The 26800-nt window shown below is 40.6% G+C and overlaps 1 long non-coding RNA gene across 1 annotated transcript in view; it reads left to right on the top strand.

The window, feature by feature from the left end:
• LOC121133883 overlaps positions 1-24454 on the top strand; it is a 93587-nt gene extending 69133 nt beyond the window's left edge. Inside the window, exon 2 of the long non-coding RNA XR_005870907.1 lies at positions 24065-24454. This is a non-coding gene — a long non-coding RNA (uncharacterized LOC121133883). The remainder of the gene's footprint in view (positions 1-24064) is intronic.
• The last annotated feature ends 2346 nt before the right edge of the window (positions 24455-26800 follow it).

Here is a 26800-nt window from a genome sequence, read left to right as displayed (position 1 = left end):
CCGATATTGTTGTTACCTCTTGTAGCCACATAGTGTCACTGTGAACAACTGACCACTTAGACTGATGCTGCCAGTCCTCTTCTTGTTCAGGCTGTGCAAGTCACTGAGACTCTAGGAAGACAGCTGGCAGTAGTGGGTACTCCACTGTCTCTGTGTCATGATTAGGGAGGAGTATCCCCACTGCCAGAGTCACAGTTCTTGATAATCAGTTCCTGTGGTCCATGAGAAACTGTCCCCTATGGCTCCAGCAACACCTTGAGTGGGCAGACTGACTCCGTTCAGTGCTGGAGACTCAATCTCCGTGTCTGTCTTCCAGTTCTTCTTACTAGGGGTTGGGAAACGTTCTGTTTTCTTAGTCTTTAGTCATGATGCATTGACTCTCTAGAGGTTGGGTCTTCCCCGTCTTACATCTAATGCTGACTCCTCTGATGTCTGACAACAATACCTTCCCAAAAGTCTGATGTTCCATTTTGGGGGCTGCATTCATTTGTAATCAAGATGAGTTTCTGACAGGCCATCCAAAGAAAGAAAAGAAATAGAAGGTATGTGAATAGGAAAGCAGGCAGATAGTTTGTTGCTTTTTGCTGACATCACATAACATATATGGGAAACCTTGAAGGTTTTCAAACAACTTAGAATTCATAGGTACAGCCAGGTATGCAAGTGAGCCACAAATGCCAGGAGTTTGGGGCTATTGATGAGGGTCAGCACTATAGGGCTTGCCTAGGACTCAGGTCCCATAGATGGTGAAAAAGGGGGGTTGTAATTTTTTTATACACTGGTAGTGAACATTATGAAAAGTAATCCTGAAAACCATCTCATTTATAACAAGTGCAGAAATAAAATATTTTGCTCTAAATATAAGTTGAAAAATATGAACTAGAAAACTGTGAAACATTAATGAACAAAATTGAATAGCTGGGAAATGATTCAGTGTTCACAAACAGAAGAATTCACATAGTCCATTTATCTATATTACCCAAAGTAATCTGTGTAGTCATGTGGTTCCTACAGAATCCCAAAGTTCTCTTTTTATCTTCTTATTCAGACTCTTTCTTTAAATTAAAAAATGCTTTTTACATACAGCATATTTTGACCATATTCTTCTCCTGGCCCCAACTCCTCTCATATCCTTCCTACCTTACTGCCCACCAATCTTCATATGTTGTCTCCATCTCAAAAACAAACAAAAACCAAAGGTAAAACAAACAAAAATCCAAAATTAAAAAAGAAAATACGTAAGGCTGTAGGACCTTGTGCTGACCAGTGCAGGCTCTGGGGATGCTGCCTCAGTTGCCATGATTCATCTGAGCTTTGACAATGTTGATTTAGAGGACCGTGTTTTCTTAGAGTCCTCCATCGCCTTTGGATCTTATATTCTTTCCTTCTCCTCTTCTGTGGGGTTCCCAGAGCCCCTCGGGGAATGAGCAAAGTCCCTTCTTATACAAACAATAAAAACGTCCTATATTCATACAGAGCCACAAACAGTAACTGAGGTGATCTCATGAGCAGCAGGAACAAAGCTGGAGGTTTTCTTCACACTCGTTTTCCAACAAAATCACAAAGCACTAGTAACCACAACAGGGTGATTCTGGCATAAGAACAGGTTCCATCAAACAATGGAAAAGAAAAAGGGGAATAGACTTTATTTTTTAATCTTATAGTTCCTTTGTTTATACATTATGTATGGATTTCAATTTTGTGTTTTTAGGGCATCCCTTTGTGTACACACTTGTGTGTCTGTGTGTCAATCTCACACTTTTTCTTTGTTTGTTTTGTCCTGTTTTGGATTGTTTAGTTCTGTTTGATCTTATTATTATTCTTTAGAAGCTTATTTGTTTTCTAACAAGAGACAGAAGGGTGTGGATCTGACCCACCTGACAGAGGGAAGGTGGGGGGAATCTTGGAGGAGATGTAGAAGGGTAAATCATAGTAAGAATATACTGTATGAATTATTGTATGAATATATTGTATGTATTATATTCAATACAAGAAAAAGAAAAAAGGGTCCCCAGAAATGAACCAGTACAAATGTGGCCAGTTGATTGTGGACCAATGCCAAATAAATACATTGAGGAAGTGACAGTCTGTTCATTAAATGATAATTAGAAAATATTGACATGCAGAAGAATATAAGTGGGTCTTTATTTCGTGTGACATTAAAAACAATCAACAGTCCTAAAAACAGCTTGTTATTGGCAAAAAAATAGACAGGTAGACCAATGGAATTGATTTGAAAACCCTGATATTAACTCACACACCTATGAACACCTGACTTTTGACAAAGAAGCTGAAACTCTACAATGGAAAAAAGAAAGCATCTTCAACAAATGGTGCTGGCATAACTGGATGCTGGCATGTAAAAGACGTATCTATTGCCATGCACTAAACCTAAGTTCAAATGGATTAAAGACCTCAACATAAATCCAGCCACACTGAACCTCTTAGAAGAGAAAGTGGGAAGTTCCCTTGAGTGAATTGGTACAGGAGACCGCTTCCTGAACATAACATCAGGTGCACAGACACTGAGATCTACAATTAATAAATGGGACCTCCTGAAACTGAGAAGCTTCTGCAAGGCAAAGGACACAGTCAACAAGACAAAAAGGCAGCCCACAGAATGGGAAAAGATATTCACCAACCTCACATCTGACAGAGGGCTGATCTCCAAAATTTACAAGGAACTCAAGAAGCAAGTTTCCAAAACACCAAAGGATCCAATTAAAAAGTGGGCTGCAGAACTAAATAGAGAAATTTCAATAGAGGAGTCTAAAATGGCTGAGAGGCACTTGAGAAAGTGCTCAACATCCTTAGCCATCCGGGAAATGCAAATCAAAACAACTCTGAGATACAATCTCAGTCCTGTCAGAATGGCTAAAATAAAAAACACCAAGGACAATTTATGCTGGAGAGGATGTGGTAAAAGGGGAACACTCCTCCTTTGCTGGTGGGAGTGCCAACTTGTTCAGCTACTTTGGAAATCAGTATGGAGATTCCTCAGAAAAATGGGAATAAACCTACCACAAGACCCAGCAACTCCACTCTTAGGCATATATCCAAAAGATGCCCATTCAAACAACAAGGATGTCTGTTCCACTATGTTCATAGCAGCATTATTTGTAATAGCCAGAACTTGGAAGCAACCTAGATGCCCCTCAACCAAAGAGTGGATAGAGAAAATGTGGTACATTTACACAATGGAGTATTATTCAGCAGAAAAAAAAACAATGGAATCCTGAGATTCACAGGCAAATGGATGATACTAGAAGAAACCATCCTGAGTGAGGTAACCCAGTCACAAAAAGAGAAACATGGCATGCACTCTCTCATATATGGATTTTAGACATAGATCTGGGGAGTGCCAGCCTACAATCCCATGGCCAGAGAGTCTGGGAAACAGAACCTTCATTCAGTGGCTGATGGAAGAAGAGGCAGACTCCCAAGGCTAAGCACTGAGCTGAACTCAAGAAAGCCAGTAACAGAGAGGGAGGACTGATGACCAAAGGGATTAAGACTGGCCTGGTTTAACCCCCAGAAACAGCTGACCTGACAAGGGTTAACTCTTGAATCCCAGGCTGATGCCTGGGAATCCAGCATGGGACTGATCAAGACCCCCTGAATAGGGGTGTCGGTGAGGAGGCCTAGGTAATCTATTGAGCCTTGGGCAGTAGATCAGTATTTATCCTGAGTATACAGATGGACTTTGGACTCCCATTCAACAATGTGAGGTGAACTCTCACCCTGAACTCTTGAGGGAGGGTCTAAGCCCTGCCCTGGATGAAATGACAGACTATGGACACCCCCAAGGAGGGCCTCACCCTCCCTGGGGAAATGAGGGGATATTGAGGGGGGGGTTGAGGGGAGGGCACCGGAGGAGAGGAGGGAAAGGGAGAGGGACCTGGAACTGACTTGTGAAGCAACCTTGTTTCTAATTTAAATTTAAATAAAAAAGACTGATACAGACCCCCTAAACATGGGTGTCAGTGAGGAGGCCTCGGCATCTAAGGTTTCTCTGATGGTAGATCAGTATTTATCCTTAGCAAACGAATGGACTTTGGGAGCCCATTCCACATAGAGGGATACTCTCTCAGCCTAGACACACAGGGGAGGGCCTAGGCCCTGCTCCAAATGATGTGACAGACTTTGAAGATCCCCAATGGAAGGCCTCACCCTCCCTGGGGAGCAGAAAGGGGATGGGATATGGAGTTAGTGGGGGGCAGGGGAAGAATGGAGGGAGAAGGAACTGGGGTTGACATGTAAAACAGTCTTGTTTCTAATTTAAATAAAGAAGTAGATAAAAAGAAAAAAATCTCAATCAACTTGGGGACTGTAGAGATGGCTCACTGGTTAAGAGCACTGACTGCTCTTTCAGAGGACCTGGGTTCAATTCCCAGCATCCACATGGAAGCTCACAACTGTCTGTAATTCTAGTTCCAGAGGACCTGAAACCCATAGCCAAGCACCAATGCATATAAAATAAAAATTAATAAGTTAAAAAATCAACTCAAAATGAATTAAATGCTTGTGAGATGAAACTGTATTACTTCTACAAGAGAATATAATGGGAAAGCTCTACACCATGGGTGATGCATTTGGGGCATAACCCCAAAGACACAGGCAACAACAGCAAGCACAGACAAACAGGAATACTTATAACTAAAACGACAAAGTGAAGATAGAATTGGGAGTCTGCAAATTATACATCTGATATGTAAAAAGAAAGTAACCCAGTTTTAAAATGACCAAAGGACCCAACCCGACACTGCTTGAAAGATGACGGTCAATAGGTATATAAAAATGTTCATCACTTTTCAAAAGGGAAATGCACATTAAGACCACAATGAAATACCATTTCCACTCATCATTATCACAAAGATCAAAGACAAATGCATGAAAAAATGTTTGACATCCTCCATCATTAGTAAAATACATCTCACCTCAGCAGGAATGGTAATTGTCAAGGAAATGAGTGACAACAAATCCTGGTGAAGATGAGGGAAAAGAGGAACACTGAGAGCACTGCTGATGCCAGTGCAGACTACACAGTTGCCATGGAAATCAGTGTGGGGGTCCTTGGCAAACCAGAAAGATAACTCCCATTGAATTCCGCTATGTGACTCTTAGGTAGAGCTGATGGGATTTAAATCAGACTCTGATTTGACTCGTGTAGATCTTGGAAGTGTCCTGAGCACTGAAGGCAAAAGACAAATACTTGTGAGCATGTAGAGAAGGGAATCATTACACACTGTTGGTGGGAATGTGAGTTTGTACACTCATTGTGGAAGGCAGTGTGAAAGCTCCCCATAAAACTAAAAATAAACAACCGTTTGAGTCCATGATCCTACTTATGGCTGCATAGCCCAAGGAAATACAGTCAGTATGCCAAGGAGGTATCTTCACTTTCATGTTCATTGCAGCATTGTGCACAATAACCAGGAAATTGAATCACCCTGAGTGCTTGATGAACTACTAAAGCAGAGGTTCTCAACCTGTGGTTTGCAACCCCTTGGGGGTGGTGGAATCCAATGACCCTTTCATAGGGGTCACCTGTGATGTTTACATCACAATTTTTAACAGTAGCAAATTAGTTATGAAGTAGTAATGAAAATAGTTTTATGGTTTGGGGAGTCACCACAACATGAGGAACTGTATGAAAGGGCCACAGCCTAATCCTACTATAACTTGCTATCCTTGGGTGCCTGCTCTTAGTGTAAATGGAGGAAGACTGAGTGAATCTGGGGGAGAGGAAGGTAGTAGGGAAAAGAGGAGGGAGGGGAAAGTTTGGTTGGGTTGTAATATATGAGAGAAGAATTTGAAAAAGAGAAAGGTCACAGCATTAGGAAGAACCATGGTGATAAAGGGAATGTGGACATGTATTTACAGTAGACAACCTGCTTTTAAAAAATGTGTCATTATCAACGACGTGAGTGAACCTGGAAGACATCATACTAAGTGGAACAGGCCAGACACAGGAAGAACTATACTAATCTGTCTCAAATACACAGAGTAGGATGGGAGTACATTGGTTGGAGGGTTGGAGGAAGGAGGCAATATGGCTGAGAAGTAGAAAAACATCAGTTGGACAGGAGGGTTAAGACTTATTTCTTTTGAGATACACTCAGTGCGCTGAAGGCAGTTTAGATAATGTCTATTGATTTTCAGGTATTGGTAGCAGATTCAAAATTGCTTTTATGTGAAGAAGAGTTGGGGTAAGAAGAATAGATTATCAGCTGGGCGGTGGTGGCGCACGCCTTTAATCCCAGCACTCGGGAGGCAGAGGCAGGCGGATCTCTGTGAGTTCGAGGCTGGGCTGGACCGACAGCCTCCAAAACAATACAGAGAAACCCTGTCTCGTAAAACCAAAAAAAAAAAAGTAGATTATTATTGTGAGTGAAAGAGCCGAAGAAAAAAGATAGAAACTGAGGTAAGGCCTCTATAGTTCTATGTGGGAAAGCAGCCTGGAGACACTTAGCCAGTTGATTCCTGTTGTTTGATTCTAGGTAAGGAGTAGCTTCTAGGATGGCACTGTCCCCTCTTGGACACCGATGCCATAAGAACAATGGGTTGGAGAGAAACTGAGCTGCCTGTGGGGATGGAACCAAGGGCTGGATGCACTGTGGATAGAGAAATGGCTAGAGAAGCACTTTCTGCGAAGATGAGGGCAGAAGTGCATCATGGGAAGCAGAAGCTGAGATTCTCCAAGGGTGCCCCAGCATGACACCACCATGTCACTCTCTGGGCTAGTGATGATTTGGGAACAGTGTTTGAACATGAGAGGCATGTGAACTTGGGTAGTCTCATTGAGGGGAGAAATTGTTCTCGGAAAGAACCATCAGATATCGGATATGTATCTCAGGAATGAACACTGAGAATTGTAAACGCAGTAACACAAAGCTGAAAAGCTTCTACACAGCAAAGGAAACAATTGCCAGAGTAAAGATACAGCCTACCGAGTGGGGAAGAAGTCTTTGCCAACCACACACTTCAGATAAGGGATTAATATTGAGGATATATAAAGAACCATAAGAATTAAACCCACAAAATCTAAATCATTGGATCAATAAATGGGCCAATGAACCAAATCAATAGATCTCAGAAGAAGAAACACAATCTCAATAACCTCAGCCATCAGAGAAATGCAAATTAAAGCTGTTTGAGATTATCCATCTCACCCAGTCTGAATGGCCATCATCAAGAAAGCAAATGACAACAAATGCTGGCACAGTCCCCTTATTCACTGCTCGAAGGAATGTAGACTGGTGCAGTCAATATGGAAATCAGTGCAGGAGTTTCTGAAATAACTAAAAATAAACGTATCATATGATCCAGCTCTACCAGTCTAGATCTATACTTGGCAGACTCTAAATCAACATAGCACAGAGATTCTCGCACGATGATACTTACTGCTACACTATTCAAAAGAGCTAAAAATTGAAACCTGCCTAGATGTCCATCAAGAAATAAATGGATAGGGAAAATGTGGTACACATCCAAGACAGAACTTTAGATGTAAAGAAAACTAAAATCATCACATTTGTATAAACAGAACTGGAAATCATTTATGTTAAGTGAAATAATTCAGATTCAGAAAAATGGCACGTGTTTTTTTCCCTCCTACACAGAACTTGCATACATGTGTATTTAAACATGCCTGTCTGTGTTTAGATCATGAAACTAGGAGTGGGATATTGAGAGATGAAGAAAAAGAGAGGTTAATGTAATATGTGTGCCATGAAAGCAGAAGGGAGGCTGCTGTGTAGGAGGAAATGCACCAGCAGTAGACAGCCAGGGGGGGAGGGGGAAGGGAAAGGGGAGGGGGGAGGGATAAAGTACATGTGAAAATGACATAATGAAACCTGCTGCTCTGTATGCTAACTTTAAAAAATAACAAATGATGTAGTTTACATTTCAGAGGTGTCAAGTGATTCTACTCCAGAAATGTTCACCAAAAATGTTAAGTGTCTGAGATGATACATCAATTAACTTGATTTAATCACACAATATTGAAATGACAAAGCCACTTTGTAGCATATAAATATACAAAACTCTTATTTGTCAACTTATAATTAAGTTTTGAAAGATTAATCTTTTGTTGTAGGTTATAAATGATTTTCTGAGCCTTCCTTGGGAACTTGTTTTGATAGAAAGAGAAGTCCAGGATATGATGTGTGAAATTTGAGGACATGGATAGTGTGGATGTACGGGAAGTGATGTTAGTAGGGAAGGAGCACAGATTCATGCTTGCAGACTGGGATAGCATAGACACACTTTATGTCATATTTTGCTTTGTGCAGTAGCTGAATTGCCAGCACGGTATGTGGGAGAAGGTAGAGGTGTGTCTTTGTGTCTTAATGTTCTTACAAGGTTGCAAGCCTTAGTTTCTTAATTTTCCTCTGTGGTCGAGGTTGCCCATGTATTGACTGATAGAACCCTGTTGATGGGTCTTTCTCTCAGCTTTTGAGACTCTTTCTCAGGGCAGGATGGAGTTGCAAGGGAGAGTGGCTTGGTACCCTTGGATGAAGGGGGCTATGGAATGGTTGTGAAAGCATCCTTTTGATTTATCACAAGTGATCCTATACTGAGAACTGTGGCTTATCCTTTAAGCTGTTCAAGGGGAGCAAATGATATAATGAGCAAGTCAATATGTGGAGGGGTGTGGCAATGTTCAGAGCATTAGATAGTACGTCTGCCCTCAGTACCACCAGCTGAGTGAATCAAAGATTGTAGGCTTCTTTCCCCTTGCTTTCAGGGCCCCCATCATTTCTTGAGCATCTGTAATTGATACTGCAGATTACATTTTTAATTATTATTTTGTCAAAAGCCTTAGGGATGACTTCTTGAATTTTTCCCTTGGGAATTTGTTTTGATAGAAAGAGAAGTCCAGAATATGACTTGTGAAATCTAAGAGATAGATGGAATAGACAGACAGGAAGCAGTACTTTATTGACTCTGGGCACTCCGAAGCTCTTCCAGAATTATTCTGAAGAATTCGGATGCTTGAGGTCTGACGACCCATTCTCACCCAGCTGCACACCACTCGGAACCTTTCGCCATGCCTGTCTATGTACAGCTTACATAGAGCCAGAGCCAGGGGTATCACATTGGTGTGGCTTCTCTGACCTCACTCCATTCCTGAGCAGAGGGTCTCCATACACCAGCAGCAGCAGTTGCAGCTGGGAATATGCTGATGCCCTCTCTCGCTAAACTTCTGCTTCTCCTCAAGAGCAAATGGCAAGAACTGCAGTGGGAGAAGAAATCAGGTTTCCATCTGCTCTGGGCTATTGCTGAATTATTACCTTCTTTGGCATCATAGAGAATGCTGAGGGTTTAGATTTAGGAGGACTTTAGACAGAAGAGGAATTCCTGACACTGTAAAGACCTCTTATTATATCAGTGGCTGAGCAAAGAGGTGGAGCCTGGGAGATCAAACTTTGATAATCAAGGGAGCTCAGCAGCTCATTTGGAGGAAGTCTGTGACCCAAACCGCAGAGCTTAATTTTGGCTATTATAGTCACTTTAAAATTTTCTTTAATTTTATTCATTTAGTGTGTGCAAACGTGTGTGTGTGTGTGTGTGTGTGTGTGTATACACTGAAGCATATGAAGGTCAGAGGACAACTTGTAGGAGTCATTCCTTTCCTTCCACTGTGATTGAACTCAGGCAGCATGTGACTTTACCCACTGAGCCATCCCACCAGTCCCCAACTGCAAAGCCTTGGGAGAACTGCCAGCAATTCTTAGATTCCAGAGGCACTGTGTTAAGAACATATGTGGTAAGAACATATCCCAGTCATCAGGGAGGGTTTAAGATGTGGATTCCTGGTTGACTTCCATGCCAGGTGATTCAGAGTGCCCTGAAATTTCTTTTAAGAATCACTAAATAATAAATGTGCTAGGGGCTGTCCTTGAGGTTTTATATTTTAAGTTTGAAGAAAACATTTCATGCTTTTAAAAACATTCATAAATCTAATGTTAATTTTGGTTTCAGTACCACGGGAGGCAGTGCTCTAATGTAAATCCTAATGACCTGTGTCCTTGTAATCATCCCTTGTGGTGAAAGTGAGTGACACCTCTAATTTCTATTGAAACAGCAATTTCTATGGCAAATGGACTTCCTAGATTATGTAACATTATATACAAGAGAAAGGAATTTACCAGGATAACTAAGTTCCCCATTATTTGTTGTAACTGATGGGGTAATTCATCTGGTTGGTCTCAGCTGTTAGAAGCAGGCAGAAGTAGAGCCATCCTTCTGCTTACCTTAAAGAAAAGCCATGGTAATTGTGGAAAACAAATGCAGTGGTTGGACAGCCTCCGAGAGGCAGGGACAGCCTGAGAGCCACAGTCACAAGACTTGAGCTCTGTCAGTGTGCTGAGAGTTCCAGAGAGGAGCTAGGATCTCCGGTCAGATTGTAATAGCTGTCAACCTCATGCTACTTCCCGTGAGCCCCTGAGAAGAGGAACCAGAAAAGCTGAGCTGCGCTCTGTGCTCAGACAGGGAAAGCCTGAGGTATGCGATGCACATTGACTAGGACCTGCTGTTAGCAGCAACGGCAGCAGATAACTATAGCTCATTTCTCAAGTTTTGTAAGAGAAGCACTGTCCACCCATTTGATTTATAACACACACCGACAGTTTTCAATCAGGGTCCAGGTACCACTGGGGAGCAGGGAACCTTTTCAATCAGTACATGGATGTGGAAATTGTCAAGACCATCCATTTCCCCGGCTTGACCAAATCCACAGCACTATTTGCTGTGGTTGCCTGCGAAGGTGTCTACATTTCATGCAGCCATGTAAAAACCCTTCTGTCCTACCTGTGTCTCCCATCTGTCATTTCATACATTCCCACCAAGAAATGTATATTTTCACGTCTGAAATCTTACCACTGTGTGTTCTTCAGAGATATAAAAAGCATTGCTACTGCCGATGTCTTCACTCTATCAAAACTCATTTGTCTGCTGTGGGGTTGGTGCCTCTCTGTCTTTTCATGGATCTACGAGAGTTATAAATAAGGCTTTGGAAATGGTGTTTCTGCTTCTGTTGTGACACTCTGAACTCAAGTAGACTGTAAAGCATACTAGCTGGAAAGATCATAGCTTTTTATGGCCCCTTTCATTTTGTGTGCCTATAGTAAATCCTTGGAAGAGGCATGTGGGAAAAAAGCACAGGGAATGTCTCCCACGATGTCATCTCTCCAGGATCCAGTGACCTCAGTAATGGCAGAAGGTGTGACTGGGCTTAAGTCTGAGGGAAAGGGGAGACTACAGTAGAATGTGATGATTAAGCTTGGGAATGTTGAGTAGTGAAAGCTTGTTTTTGTTTAGTTGACAATTTCATGCAAAAGTCTGTTTCCAGAGCTCAGTGTCTATGTCAGAATTCTGAAGAAAATGCTGGGACAGGTGTTCATACTTTCATTGGAATTAAAAAACGAGGTCAAAAAATTTCTTTGACAAAAAGCTAATTTGATTTGGTTGATTGGTTTGGTAATGAGAACTTTGGTTTTGCAAATTACATTTTCTGAAGGGATAGTTTTAAAAATTGAAGATGCCAACTCTGTAGTTCTGAAATTTGGAGAAATTTGTTTAATGTTTGAAGTGATTTAATTAAAATATTATAATGATAATGGAGTTTTATAACTAGCAACATTTTTATTTTTGATCTTTTTTTCTATAATGGGCCACACAAAATGCTTCCATGTTAAAGAGTAAGAGGACTCTTTAATATGCCTTGGTAAATCCTGGCTGTTAAAGTCTTTTGTGTGCCTATATGAACTTTAGGATTCTTTTTCCTAATGGTATAAAAAATATATTGGAATTTCATTGAAGACAGCATTGAATCTGTAGATCTCTTTTTGGTATATAGCTAGTAATTCTGCAAACCCATGAGCGTGAGAGAGCTTTTTATCTTCCTGTGTTTTCAACATTTTCTTTAGCATTTTATTATCTCATGATAATAAAATATCTTTATTATCATGAGGGTCTTTTATCTCGATTATGTTTATTTATAAATATCTGGTACTCTTTTTGAAGCTATTGTGAATGAGATTTTTCTTCCCAGATTTCATTTTTTTGGCAAATTCAGAAAAACTTATTTTTGTATGTTAATTTTGTGTCCTGTTACTTTGCTGAAGTATCTATCAGATCTGAGAGTTTTCATGTAATCTTTGGGATCTTTTAACTATAGAATCCCATTATCTGAAAATAGGGAGAGTTGGATTTCTTCTTTTCCTGTGTGCGTGTCCTTCCTAAGACTTTTTATTGTGTTGCTGCTTCTCTAAGTTAAGACATAAGCATTGTTCTGAATAAGGGTGGCACCCTAGTCTTGAAACTGATTTTAGAGGACATTCTATTAGCTTCTTCCACTCAGTAACATTGGGCACGTGTGTGTCATAGGTAGCTTTTATTATGTTGAGGTGCATTCATCCTAGTACCAGTTTCTTCAGGTTTTTGTCATGAAGGGCTGATGGCATTAAAAACAAAACCTTTCTGCATCAATTGAGATGACCACGTAACTGATTTCTCTCCTGAATTTATTGATCTGCATATATTGAACTATCCTTGAGTAACTTGGTTATGTTGCATGGTCTTTTTAATGTGCTCTTAAGTTCTGCTTGCGAGTATTTTGTTGAGAATTTTTACATCTATGTTCATTGGAACATACTTTTTTTTGCCATAGTTTTCTTTCTTTTCCCGTTTCATTTTCTGTAACATGTTTATCTGATTTGGGTATCAGGGTAATGCTAAGTCAGGGGAAATGAGAATGAGTTTGGTAGTATGGCTTCTCTTTGTATTCATGGAAGAGTTTGGGGAATGTTGCTGTTATTTCTTTAAAGATTTGAGTGAACCTGTCTGTCCTTGAAATGACTTATTCTTTCAGTCTTACTGGTTATAGCAATTTGTTTAAGATGTTTATATTCTCTTTGTTTTAATTTTTGGTAGGTTGTATTTGGCTAGGAATTTGTCTAAATTTTCTATGTTTTTGGAATGTAAGTTTTCAAAGTATTCTTAGTAATTTATGGATTTAATTGTGACCTTTAGTAATATCCATTTTCATCTCTGATTTGGGTCTTTTCTTTCTTAATTAGTTTGGCTAGATGTTTTAAAATCATGTTTATATTTTCAAAGAAGCAAATCTTTGTTTTATTCATTCTTTTAGTGTTAGTTTCATTATTTTCTGTCTGGATGGTAAACTTATTGCCATACTCTCTATTTGAGGTTTGGCTTGCACTTGTTTTTCTAAGCAATTGAGGTACATTAAACTTTTTATATGATCTTGCTTGTTAATGTTAGCACTCATATGCACAAGCTTTCCTTTTAGAATGGCCTTTGAGTTCCTTAAAATTTGTGAGATGTTTTTGTTTCCACTTGATGTTTAGCAGTTCTTAAACATTGTATTGTTTAACTTCCAAATATTTATACAAATTCTGTGCTTCCTTCTGTTACTGATTTCTAGTTCAATTCTACTAAAATAGTTACAAGCAATTGTTCCATTCCTTTTGTATTTTTTAGATTTTCTTTATAGCTTAAGGCATGGTACATTTTAGAGACAGCTTCATGGTTTGCGAAGAAGATTGTGTCTTCTGTAGCTGTTAGATGAAAGTCTATTTGATCTGTGCTACAAATCCCTGCAGCCACTTATAAGTAATCACTCTGATGCCTAATAGTAATTACAATTGATTAGTCAATGGCTCAGACATATTACTAACTAGCTCTCACAACTAAATTAATCCATTTCTATTATTCTATATTTTGCCATGAGGTTCATGGCCTGTTACCTTATATCTTATTTCCCTGGTGGCTACATGTCATCTCCCTGACTTCAACTATTTTCTCTCTGTATCTTTATTTGACTTCCCACATAGCTATATTCTGCTTGGTCAATGGCCAGATCAGCATTATTCAACAACCAATAAAAGCAACACATATTCACAGCATACAGAAGGATATCCCACATCAAGGCATCCAAATCCCATACTCATCTCCCTGTCCCACCTGTACCTTCCCTCTACCCTTGCAACCTCACTCCCCAAATTTAGAAGAAAAAACAAAACCCAACTAAATAAAAACAAGAAAACACAGAACAAATGAAAAGGGAGAAGAATCTCATCATGGAAACTGTAACATGGCCTGTGGCTTGACTACGCCATTACCACTTTAGTCCACGAGCCATTGGTCTGGTTCAAGGCCCCTGGCATCTATTACACTATTGATAATGGGCTGTCACTGGGACTCCTCTTGGATATCCTGATGTTGTGCTATGTCACAGAGAGCCTGCTGTTTTGGATCTGTAGGTTTGTCCTCTTTACATGTTCCAGCAATTCACAGATGGGGTGGATGTTGGGGTGGGCCAATTCATAGCCCTGGTTCAGAGCCTGGGTGGTAGCTGGGTTGGTCAGCCTGCCAGCTTTCTCCCTTTGTCACTACCTGGGTGAACTATCCAGAGCTTCCTTGGCCAGCCCATCCAATGCAGCCTGCATCAAGGAGTGGAGCCAGTTCTCCTGCTCTTAGGTCTTCAGGTCCAGCTCACTCACACTAACATCACCAGGTCCAGTTCCACTGTCTTGCCCAGGCAAGTTGCAGGTTCTCCTTTCTCTTGATGGCTGTGGGGGGAATAAGAAGGGTGGGGGTCAGCTTTCCTGCTCTCATGCCTCAGGGCTGGCTCACTTGAGTCCCCAGAGTCCCCAATGTCAGGGTTAGCTGTAGTGTGCTGCACCTGGTGAGGGGCAGGGCTAGTTCTCCCACTCTTGTGACCCTGGTGCCAACTCTCTTACCTGCTGCTGGTAACAAGGGGTAGGAGGGGAAGGGTGTCTTTTCCCTCAACCATATGGTATATGTGTGTGTGTGGGGTGCTCAGGGAGTGGGGAGGGGAAGAGGTCAGCTCTGCTGTTCTCACACCCTCAGGGACAGCTCACCTGTACCACTGGCAGCGGGGTCAGTTCTAGTGTACTGCTCTGGTAAGGTGCATGCGTGCCTGAGGTGAGTGGTATGGTCTTGGGTGGCAACATGGGCCACAGCCATCAATACAGACCCTTGTTGTGGTAGAACCATGGAGCTAGACATAGTTCTAGGCCACAGTCAGGGCTCAGATGTCACCATGGCCATAGGTGGCAGTGCAGGCCACCCAGTACAGCATGGCCCCCATGACAGCATAGCTTTCAGACACCAACATGGCCCCAGGTGGCAGCCCAGATCCCTGGAATGACCTTTGATGGTCTTAGGAGCTATGGACATCAACTCAGACTCTAGCTGCTGTAGGACCATGGACCTAGCCATGGCTCTCAGTAGCAGTCCTGGCCTAAACTACATCCTGGCTCCAGTTCACAGTGCTGGACACTCAACTCAGCATGGCCCTGATGGAAGAACAGCCCTTGGGCACCAACATTGTCACAGAGTGTGACCTAGACTCTGGGCATCCATGTGGCCTTTGGTGATACAATGGGCCACCAGACATCAACACAGACTCAGACATGGTCCTTGATTGCAGCCTGGGCCCAGATGTCACCATGGGCTCCAGGTGGCATGTCCCCTGTTGCAGCATGACCCTCAGGTCCCTACCTGGCCCCAGGCTCTCAGTGATGGCAGGAGCCACAGACATCAACTCATGCCTCCTTAGCCGCTTCAGGTTCTTGAACGAAGATTGGCCATTGGCAATAGCCCAGGCCCAGACATCACCTTAGAACCAGGTGGCAAGCAGACTTCACATTCGCCTGTTTATCACCAGCCTCGATTCTTCAGACCTGCCTCTCTCCCCAGCCCATGGACCATTCCACCACTCTCTCTTCCACCTTCCCATCCCACATTCTCACTGTAATGGTGTCTGACTGCCTGGCTCCATAGGCTCCAGGTGGCACATGTTTGAGTCATACCCCAGTCAGAGGCATGGCATGGAGTTGAGTTGTTGCTGTTGCTATATCATGGCCTAGGGTAGAGTCTCCAGGCAGCTGCTGGTTGAGTCCTGCCTCTGTCAGACATATTGGCATGGCATGGAGCTGTTGCTCTGTTAGATGTTCTTGATGAATTGTTTTCTTTATTAAAGTGTAGTAATCTTCATTATCTCTTCTGATTTGGTTTGATGAGTTCTTTCTCAGGTATTAGAATATAATATTAGTTAATTCTGGGATTTCTGTTTGCTTGATAGGTTAACCTTTATCTTTTTTTTTAACTCACAGTCTGTGGGAGACTTCCAGGGATATGTGTTTCTTGGAAAAATAGATGGATGGATTTTGTGTTTTAATTAATTACTTTCTCTATATCTTTTTGATAGTGAGTTGAAACTAACCATTTCCTTTTAAGGTTGCTATTGGCAGATGTTTGCTAATTTATTTATTTATTTTGGTTGTTTTGCTGATTGCTTGGGTTATTACTAGTTTTGTTCATCTCCTGTCAGTGTTGAGGGGCTGCTGATTTACTGTGTAGGATCTTTGTAGGCTCCTGTGCTTATGAATGAACTGTTATGAACAAGCCTGAAGAAGAGGTTGTCCTTGTACAGTTGTGGCTGAAGTCCATGGGAACTACCAGGCAAGAGTTTTTGCTACCTCCCTTTCTACCTGCATCATGAGAACAGCTCACTGGAGAGTGATGGGCTGTGAATGCAGGCATAATTTTCTTTCCTCCCAAATAACCACACAGAGACTTATTATTAATTATAAATGTTAGGCTGATAGCATAGGCTTGTTTTTGACTAGTTCTTATAAATTAAATTAACCCATCACTGCCACATGGTTCATGGCTTGTATATGTTCTGCCCTTCTTCATGCTAGTGAGCTCTCTCCCTGTCCACAGTCCTGCCTAACCTTTTCTTGCCTAGCTATTGACCATTTAGCTCTTTATGAAACCAATGATAGCAACACATCTTCACAGTCTACAAAAAAAGATTGTTCCACAACATGTAGAGATATGTGTCAAGGATTCAGTTCAAAAGGCACTTGTTTACACTTCCCTGGAACACTGCATAACCACTAATCTGGTTTTATTGGTTTGAACTGGGGTCACAGACTGTGCCTTCTCTATCAGCATAGTTTTCTTCAGGCAACATCATATGGAAAGAAAAAATTTAAAAGTTGTCCCAAGTCAGAAATACTGATGGATACTCTGATATTTTAAAACCTATTATATTTACGTTTCACTGTGTCTTTTGCTTTTATTTTTTAATCTTCACACACTCTTGTATAACACTCTTGGGATAGTTTTGGTTTAGTTTTTATATTTATTTAGTATATTATATTTATATTGACTAGGTTTTATGATCATTCTGTATGTTTCTGTACCAATTCCATAGGATAGTATTCTTCCTATATACCCATATACTTTCCTTCTCATTCCTAATTCATTTTTACTCTTTTTCTTTCCCACTTTCTCTCTCTGTGGAAACCAGTATAAGAGTTCCTACAAAAAAGAAAGAAACCCCCTAAAACAAGCAAAAAAAAAACACTAACAAAATGAAACAAACCCCACAAATAAATCTATCATGTAACACAACTATATCATTCCTGTTATTTTCACAAATGGATTATAAGGTCAGTATTTTACAAAGATACTTGCAAATTCACATTTAACTGTTGTTGCATTATGGAACCAACTTCAGTGTCTGTCAGTAGAGGAATGGGTAAAGAAAATGTGGTATGTGTGTATATGTAAAATACCTATGTATATAGGTATTTTAGTTAGACATAATCATTGATAAAATTATGTCACAGTAGGAAAATATGTACAATAGGATACTATAATATTAAGCATTCTAAATCATTCTCAGAAAACAAACACTACATGTGTGTGCTAATTTCGGCTCTTAGGTTTTATATAGATACTTGAAATCACACATTAGATATGAAAGCTGAAGTATAACTGTCATATGAACAGTACTCTCAGAAGGGGGTGTGAAAGGAAGGGGTGGAGTATATAACAGAGGAATGTGCTCAAAATCTAGTGTGTGTGTGTGTGTGTGTGTGTGTGTGTGTGTATGTAAAATGTCCCAGTACGATGTATAATGGAGATATGTCCTTCCCCAAAACCTCTCAAAGCAATCTATAGAATAACAGAATCACATTTAGAACAAAGCAAAATTGTGCAAAAGGATTAGATGGAAGAGTAAAAATTATGCTTTCATTTAATATGTAAATAGAGCTCCAGGATACACCTTGGGTGCCATTCAGAGAATGGAGAGTCTAACTGATTTCAGTTGTAGTTTTTAAATGCTCCATGGAACAAAGCAAAGCTTCCAATGACAACCAGCAGTGAAGTTTTCATCAAATGTGTGAAATTTATCTTAGACTTGATAGGCGCGCCCCCCACTACTCCCCCCTCCTCCTCTGCCCCCAGTACTCCCTCACTCTTGGCTTCTGTGAAATGATTTGCTCATCTGCTTGGAAGAGCAAGTTAAAGTGCTGCCAGGGAGAAGACAGAGCCACAAGCCTTGGCTGTGGAGTTTTCAAGTTTTCCAGACTGAGAACCCTTGCGGGAATCTTTTGGGACCCTAAGATGAGAAATTTAAGGAGCATTCCATCAACCAGGTGTTGCTGCTGGTCTCAAACACAAAAGCTTCCAGTATTCCTGTTATGTCACTGGTGGTGGATTTGAATGGAGACTTACACCCTCTACAGCTACAATGTGTTTGTTACATGAATATTTAGATAGTTCCTGGAATTATTGTATTAACATATTTAAATATTTGCTCTCTTTAATTTCAGTCTGTAGTAGTAGAAAGCTTGATAGTTATGGTTTAAAGAAAGCTTAGGAGCAAACATGATTATGGAGTATTGCTACTTTATTCTCAATAAATTAGTCCATAGTCAATATATCACAGCGATATGGAATATATGTAAATTAACCCACCCCTTTGGAATACTATGTGCAAAATTCTTAACACTGGGCCAAATATACAAACTGCATTTAAATAAAAATTCCAACATTTTGATGTGATAGGAGAGAATAACAGGGGGAAAATATCAGGGCATATTTCCTTTAAAAAGTCAATTTATGTATATTTATCATGTGTGTAATGATGTTTAAATGCAGAAACAGAATGGAGAAAACCAAACAAAAGTCTTCACTACTGCCATAGTTATTGTTTTGTGGTGAGGACAGTTAAAATATGTTCGCAGCATTTTTAAAGTAGAGAATACATTGTTAACTATGCCTAGTCACTATGTACAATGTAAGTCACCATGTGCATGTATTAGTCACCATGTGAGAACTCATGTTGTACAACAGAGCTCTTATAAGTTCTGTTTTAAATTAATTTTTATCTAAATTAAGAAAATTCTTATTTTACATACCAATCCCAGTTCCCTCTCCTTCCTTCCCTCCCATTTCCCCAATCCACCAACCCCCTCTCCCACCACCCAATCATTCCTCAGGGAGAGTGAGACCTCTCATGGGGTATCATCAAAGTCTGTCATATCATTTGGGGCAGGACCTAGGCCCTCCCCCATGTATCTGTGCTGAGAGAGTATCCCTATACAGGGAATGAACTAACTCCCAAAGCTCAATGGTGCACTAAGGATAAATCCTGGTTCCACTGCTAGAGGCCCTATAGACTGCCCAGGCTTCCCAACAGACACCCACGTTCAGGGGGCCTGGTTTGGTCCTATTCTGGTTCCCCAGCTCTCAGACTGGGGTCCGCGAGCTCCCACTTGCTCAGGTCCTCTATTTCTGTGGGTTTTCCCAGATGGTTTTGACCCCTTTGCTTTTCACTCCTCCCTCTCTACAACTGAACTCCAGGAGTTTGGCTCAGTCCTTAGCTGTGAATCTCTGCTTCTGCTTCCATCAGCTACTGGATGAAGGCTCTATGATGGCATTCAAGGTAGTCATCAATCTCATTACAGGGGAGGGGCATTTTAGGTAGTGGAAAGGTGGTAGCCTTTCCACTATTGCTTAGATTCTTAGTTGGGGTCATCCTTGTGAATTCCTGGACATTTCTCTAGTGCCAGATTTCTCTTTAAACCCATAATGGTTCCCTCTATTAAGGTATCTCTTTCCTTGTTCTCCTTGTCTGTTCTTCCCCCAGATTGATCTTCCTGATTCCCCATGTTCTCCTCTCACCTTCCTTTCTACCTTCTTCTTTCTCCTACCTCCCTCTCCCTCCCCCCATGCTCCCAATTTGTCTCTTTCCCCTTCTCTGGTAGTCCATGTATGTCTCTCTTAGGATCCTCCTTGTTTCCTGGCTTCTCTGGGGTTGTGGATTGTAGACTGGTAATCCTTTGCTCTATGTCTAATATCCATATATGAGTGAGTACATACACTGTTTGTCTTTTTGTGACTGGGTTACCTCACTCAGGATGGTTTCTTCTAGTGCCATCCATTGGCCGGCAAATTTCAAGATTTCACTATTTTTTTTCCTCTGAGTAGTACTCCATTGTGTAAATGTAATACATTGTCTTTATCCATTCTTCAGTTGAGGGGCATCTAGGTTGCTTCCAGGTTCTGACTATTACAAATAATGCTGCTATGAACATAGTGGAACACATCCTTGTTATATAAATGTGCATCTTTTGTACAACCTAAGAGTGGAATTGCTAGATCTTGAGGTAGACTGATTTCCATTTTTCTGAGAAACCACCATACTGATTTCTAAAGTGGCTGTACAAGTTTGCATCCCTACCAGTAGTGGAGGAGTGTTTCTCTTTCTCCATATCCTCTCCATCATAAACTGTCATTGGTGTTTTTGGTTTAGTCATTCTGACAGGTATAAAATGATATCTCAGACTTGTTTTGATTTGCATTTCCCTGATCACTAAGGATGTTGAGCACTTTCTTAAGTGTCTTTCAGCCATTTGAGATTCCTCTAATGAAAATTCTCTATTTAGATCTGTACCTCACTTTTTAATTGGATTATTTGGTGTTTTGGTGACTAGCTTCTTGAGTTCTTTTTATATTTTGGAGATCTGCCCTCTGCCAGATGTGGGGTTGGTAAAGATCTTTTCCCATTCTGTGGTCTGCCTTTTTGTCTTGTTGACTGTATCCTTTGTTTTACAGAAGCTTCTGTAAGACAAAATAAACTCTATTTTCAAAAGTACGAGATAGGCAAGGGAGGTAGCTTATACTTGGAATCCATATACTCAGGAGTTGGTGCAAGTCCATTGCTGTGACTTCATGCTCAGCCTGGGCGGCATAATGATGCAGATCTCTGAGACTGATATGCCTCTCAGTCCAGACAGGCTTGACTCAGGGACTATGGGGTCAGACAGTCAACAGTGACCTGAATTTATCTGAGGGAGTCGCTCTCAAGTTGGTAGTCTTGTGTAAATGAAGGTGAAAATGAAGAGTTAAGACATGGACAGAGGAGTGAGCAACTTTGTTAAAGAAGAAGGAAAGATTAAATAAGACTCCTGTGGTTGGAGGAGTCCTTAGGCAGGCGTTTTTAAGATAGGATTAATGGCAGAAACGGCACAAAAATGAGATAATTTCTATAGAGTTTGATTAATTCTTTGGTCACATTATACGATGAGCAAACGGGTGGGGTGGATGGCTCATAAGCTCTGTGTCTATGCCCCTGGCCTACCTGGGGAGTTGTCACACACTGTTTGCCCCGTCAAGGGGAGTGTTCAGACATCGACATCACCCTTGCTCATTCTTTCTTTTTCACTCTGACATAGGCGTCAGTCACTGACCTTCTGCCAGCCATCAATTAGACCATGTACTAAATTATGTATTAACTTTTGTTGTCAGGTCATGTGACCAGCTTCTTGGTTGCCACAGACTTTACTGCCAATGGGAGAGAATGCTTACCAGCCACCAAGATGTGTCTGCAGCTTTCTTGGTTACCTAGTTAGCTCCTTGTCTATGAGCCATTCTGGAGTGGGCTCCTTCTTGGAATAGGTGAAAACTTTTTAGAAGTGCCCAGTGTATTACTGATATCAACAAGCCTATGTGAAAAGGTAGCTCTGCTTCGCCCATGTTCTTTGGATTGGGGCGTGGGTTGGCAGGGTGATTCTGGGGAGGCAGCTGACGCCTGCTGAGACTGGCTTTATTATTTTCTCAGACTTCTGTATTTTTCCTTATCAGTTAAGGTATATCAAGCTCAGCTACAATCCCTCGTAATTACCTTTCTAGGTATTCCTGACCTTGTTGTTTTAACTTTAAATTCTGGTCAACCATAAGACTGGTTAATACCATAATAATAGTGAGCTTCAGGGTAGCTTGGGATATAGAATGAGAATCTGTTTCAACTCCCCCATATCCCAAGATTGAAATTTTAATAAAAAGTAGTATATAGAGCAATAGTAATACTGGTGCAAACTCTAGACAGTCAGATTTGGTCATTTGGAAGAAGATGTGATCAGAAGGAATTTGGAGTTCAGCATGTTTGTAATTCTTCTGGAATGGTATTTCAGAACTCTTTTTTCTGGTGTAATCTCAACTTTTTGCATTTCAACATAGAAAATTTGCACATGGAAGTGGAATCAGGAACATTTCATTTGTCCTGACATATTGATAAGTTGTAGCTGTGCTTATCAACCAATATCTACTTCTGACATATCTTTCTTTGAGCTTCAGAAAGATACAGTGACTGTTTCAAAATAACTCAGGAAAAACCAAACCAAACCAAACTCTAACTGAATCAAAAATCTAGGTCTTTTCTTTTTTAAAAATAGCCTATGATACTATGTTACTAAAAGCTGGGCAGAGTACAATTTAAAAAAGGCTGTCCATGTATTTAAAAGGCAATTGCTGATTATGGAAGAGAGGGTACAATACTATATGAGCCAGAGGTCTGGAAGAACTGCTGGAAACAGTGCCTTTTGTATTCACTCAACAGGGCTGTTGTACTAATTACTTCACAGCAGCTGTAGTGGCCTGCACAAACTCTTTACCAGAAAAATAAAACAGTCAACAATCCAGCATGGATAGGGCGATGTAGGTGGACTTTTCTTTCCCATCTGTCAGTTCAGAAATAACCACAAAGAGGTTTAGTGTTAGTTATAAATGCTCAGCCTCATTACTAGCTAACTCTTACATTTAATTTAACCCATAATTCTTATCTACTTTCTATGCGGTGGTACCTTCTTTCAACATCTCTCTCAACTATGTAGAATCCACCCTTCGTCTTCCCAGTGTCCTTAGTTTGGTTTTCCCACATAACCTTACCCTATCCAGCTATTGGCCAGTCATCATTTTATTATCAAGGAGAGTAACATATTTCCATAATGTACAAAAGGATTATTCCATAGCAGGGAGGGACTTACAGGGTCTCACCCGTAGCTGAAGACCTTTGGCTGGGAAGATGGCTGGGAGAGGGAAGCCAGTTGTCTCCAGGGAAATGGCCCCTTGTAGGTTGCCCATGCTTCAGTAGATGGCTCAGCACATGTACATACACAGGCAGCACTGACTGGAATCATTGGCTTATGAAGAATGGACATGAAGTATGGAGCCCCCACTGCAATGGTGGGGTTCTAGGAAAGAGGAGGTGGAGAGAATCAAAATATATTATATGCATGTATGTAATCCTCCAAGAATAAATGTAAAAAAATGCTATACTGATTTCTTCCTTAGCTATTCCTGTATTTCTGGAACTAGCAATATTTCTTATCTTACCCATTGGTAAGTGCAGTCTAATTATATGTAACTTTTCACCTAAATGAAATACCAAAGGAATTTAATTAGTTGTGTATTCTGAATTAGTGGGTTGAATTCAGGAGTGGATGGCACCTTTCTGAAGACAACTTTCTTTTGAAAGTTGACAAATTCAGTCAATACAAGGCTAATTCCCTGATGAAATAGCTTGGATGAAAGTTAGTTCATAAGTATATTGAAATGCTGGCCTAGCACCACTAAGAGTGAATAGTATGAATTTAGGAAGTTGAAAGAACGTGCCTAACTTTTTAAAAAATCTTTTTGACAGTGATTGTCAACATCTTGCCAACTTAAACTGCATATTGAGCTGCCTTCCAGTGCTGTCAGCAGGACTGAGGTAGAGGAAACAATGCTTAATTAGATTGTAGCTGCAAGGCTCTTGCACTTTTCATTAAATTAGTGGAGAATCAGTCAGAGTAGTTTGGCATCTTGAATAACTATAAACTTCTCACTATTTACATTGGTGTTTTTCTTTTTCTTTTTGTTGTTGCAGGAATACAACATTAGCTCAATAATAGCAGCAATAACCACCCCCCAAAGAAGACCTTCAAAAGAACAAAAAACAAAACAACCAACTAGATTTTTCCTTCATACCATGGGGAGTGGATACCTGTTTCCTTTGAATTGAAACATTCCTTCTTGGAAGGAAAAGGAGACTTTGAGGACTCAGAGAGGTCATGAAATTTGGAAGACTCCTGAGGTACTCCCTAGGGTCATGTAGGCAGTGAACAATTGCTAAAGAGACCATTTTCTGATGGAGCCAGCAAGTTGTGCAGGGACTCCTGTGATGCAACTGTTGTTCTGTAATGGGTTTTGATGATGCAGCTGCCTTTCCAGCACATGCTTCTGCAGGAAACCCTAATTAAATTGGTTCACCAACCTAGATGTTGTGGAAGCATTTCTTTAGTCTGTTGTTGGTGCCCTGTATAGGATGAGTAGACATTTGTGTCGGTGTCCTATATAGGGTGAGTAGACATTTGTTCATGTCTCCCCAGGAAAACTCAAACAACGGGAGGCATTTATGACATCTGTCAAAACAGCTCTGCAGAGCCAAGTTGGGAGTGCCTGCACATTGCCACAAAGACAAAACTAGCATCAGATTTTCTAGACTCTTCTTAAAGTCCAAGTATCAAGTACTATATTTCTGAAGTGCTGCTTGTCCTGCACTCTTAGCTAATCATTAACTGCAGATTGAGTATACTCACCTCAAAAAAAATCTAAAACACAAAAATGTTCCAAGATCCAAGATCTTTTTAATGTGGTCATGATATCACGAGTTGAAAATTCCACATCTGATCACACATGACAATTATAGGAAAAACATGGGTTTCAGGAAACCAAAAATATTGATTAAATTATTTGTATCACATAAGTAACAGGAGGCATAAAAAGAAGATGTATTTCTGGTTTCAACTTAGACCCCCATCCCCAAATTCCAAACATTGCCCATCATGAGCACTTTATATTAGGGATGCTGTAGTCATCATGATGACCATAGGTTGTCAACTTCTACAGAGGTATTGAGTTTTCATGACAGAGTGGGAGGAACAGCCAACCTAATGATTATGTTTTAAGTTGGTGTGGCAAAATATTGAGGGTTGAGGAATTCTCAAATTTCATTCTATAGATAGATGCAGTTTACCTGTGCTATTATGGAGGATAGACTATGTAAAAGCTTCAAAATTTCAAGATCTGGCATTGGAGATTTTCACCAAGTCTTCATCTAAACTACTACTTTTAAAGAATTTCATTCATGAGTATTATGTCTCCTCCTGTAACTCCTCCTGTGTTCCTTCAACTCTTTCTCAATTTCATGACCTTCTTTAAATATTTATATGTGTGTGTGTAAACATAGTCTGCTGAATCCATTTAGCATTGTTTCATATATGTATATGAATTAGATAACCTCTCAGGAGGCTTATCTCCTAGCATCCCGTGGATCTTTATCTAGGAGTGGGACCTTGTGAGATTTCCACCATCCATTATATAGTGTTATTTGGTGTTGTCATTGTATTAGTGTTGTCTAGGCAACCAACTCAGGTGAAGAGTCTGTGATCACAACAGTGACCAGCACAACATGATATCCTCAAGGTTGCAATAGTGGCATTTATATTTGACTGGAGTTAAGGCCCACTCAATGGGAGAGAATTCATGGCTGGTACTACAAACTTATTCAACTGCTCATGACTGGTAGAGTCATAGACCCTGGAGAAGAACCTACTACTGTCACTTTCTTAAACCAGTTTAATTTCTAACTGCACTCTAAATACTTAACATTATACCCATAGAGAGGTGTAGCTTTCACCTCTCATCAAAAATGCTTCTCTGACACAGATAAACACCATTACATAAAACCACTACTTGTCAAAATGCAGAGGACTACTTATTGTAGGATGCCCAGGTACCACTGATAAATCCATAGCACAATCCCTACACCTAAGACATGGGAAACATTGTGGAACAGGGCTCAGGAAGGTTAGAGCAGGACATGTTATGAGCTAATGTTGATTTGTATGACAGGGAAGCAACATTAATGAAATCTCAGGTTCTTTCCTTTTTACAAAGGCAGTAAAGTTGAAGTTTATAAACTTATAACCTATTAATGAGGAGCTAGGGGAAGGAAGGAATGGGGACATTTAGCCATAAATACTTACTGAGTACCATTATTTGCCATTGCTCATCTAGGTATATAGGTGAGCCAAATAGACAGCATCCTTGTCTTCATGGCACTCAATAGGATAGTGGTGGGAGAGAGCAAGAAACCAAACTGATGCATATGTGTTTTATGTCTACACTGTTCACATGCACATGTGAATATCATGAAAGAAAGAAAAGGAAAGTGCTGAGCATGTCAGTGGAAGAAGAAGGCTTCTGATTTTGCCTCTTAGGGGCAGGTTAACTCACTGGTCAAGCTTATAGACTTTGGAACTTAGTGCTCGTGTTCAAGACCCAACAGTGCTACTGAGTAGATAGTATACTGTTGCACACATTATTATGATTTCTATACCTCTCATTCTTGTGTAAAATGTGAATACTAGATCCTGCTTTACAGTTTGGTAATTCCAAAGACAAACAAATTTAGGCTAGCAGAGTAAACTTATCAGTTCTCATTCAAACTGGTTTCTTGGTTTATCTGTCTCAAATTATCCTCCACTCAATCTCTGTATGTGCATCTCCCTCTGAGAATGTGTGCAGGGAAGTCCTTCCTGCTTTGGTGATGACTTAAGGG

The sequence above is a fragment of the Mesocricetus auratus genome, unplaced genomic scaffold, assembly GCF_017639785.1.
Source record: "Mesocricetus auratus isolate SY011 unplaced genomic scaffold, BCM_Maur_2.0 Super-Scaffold_2245, whole genome shotgun sequence".
NCBI lineage: Eukaryota > Metazoa > Chordata > Mammalia > Rodentia > Cricetidae > Mesocricetus > Mesocricetus auratus.
This window is presented reverse-complemented; position numbering and strand designations above follow the sequence as displayed.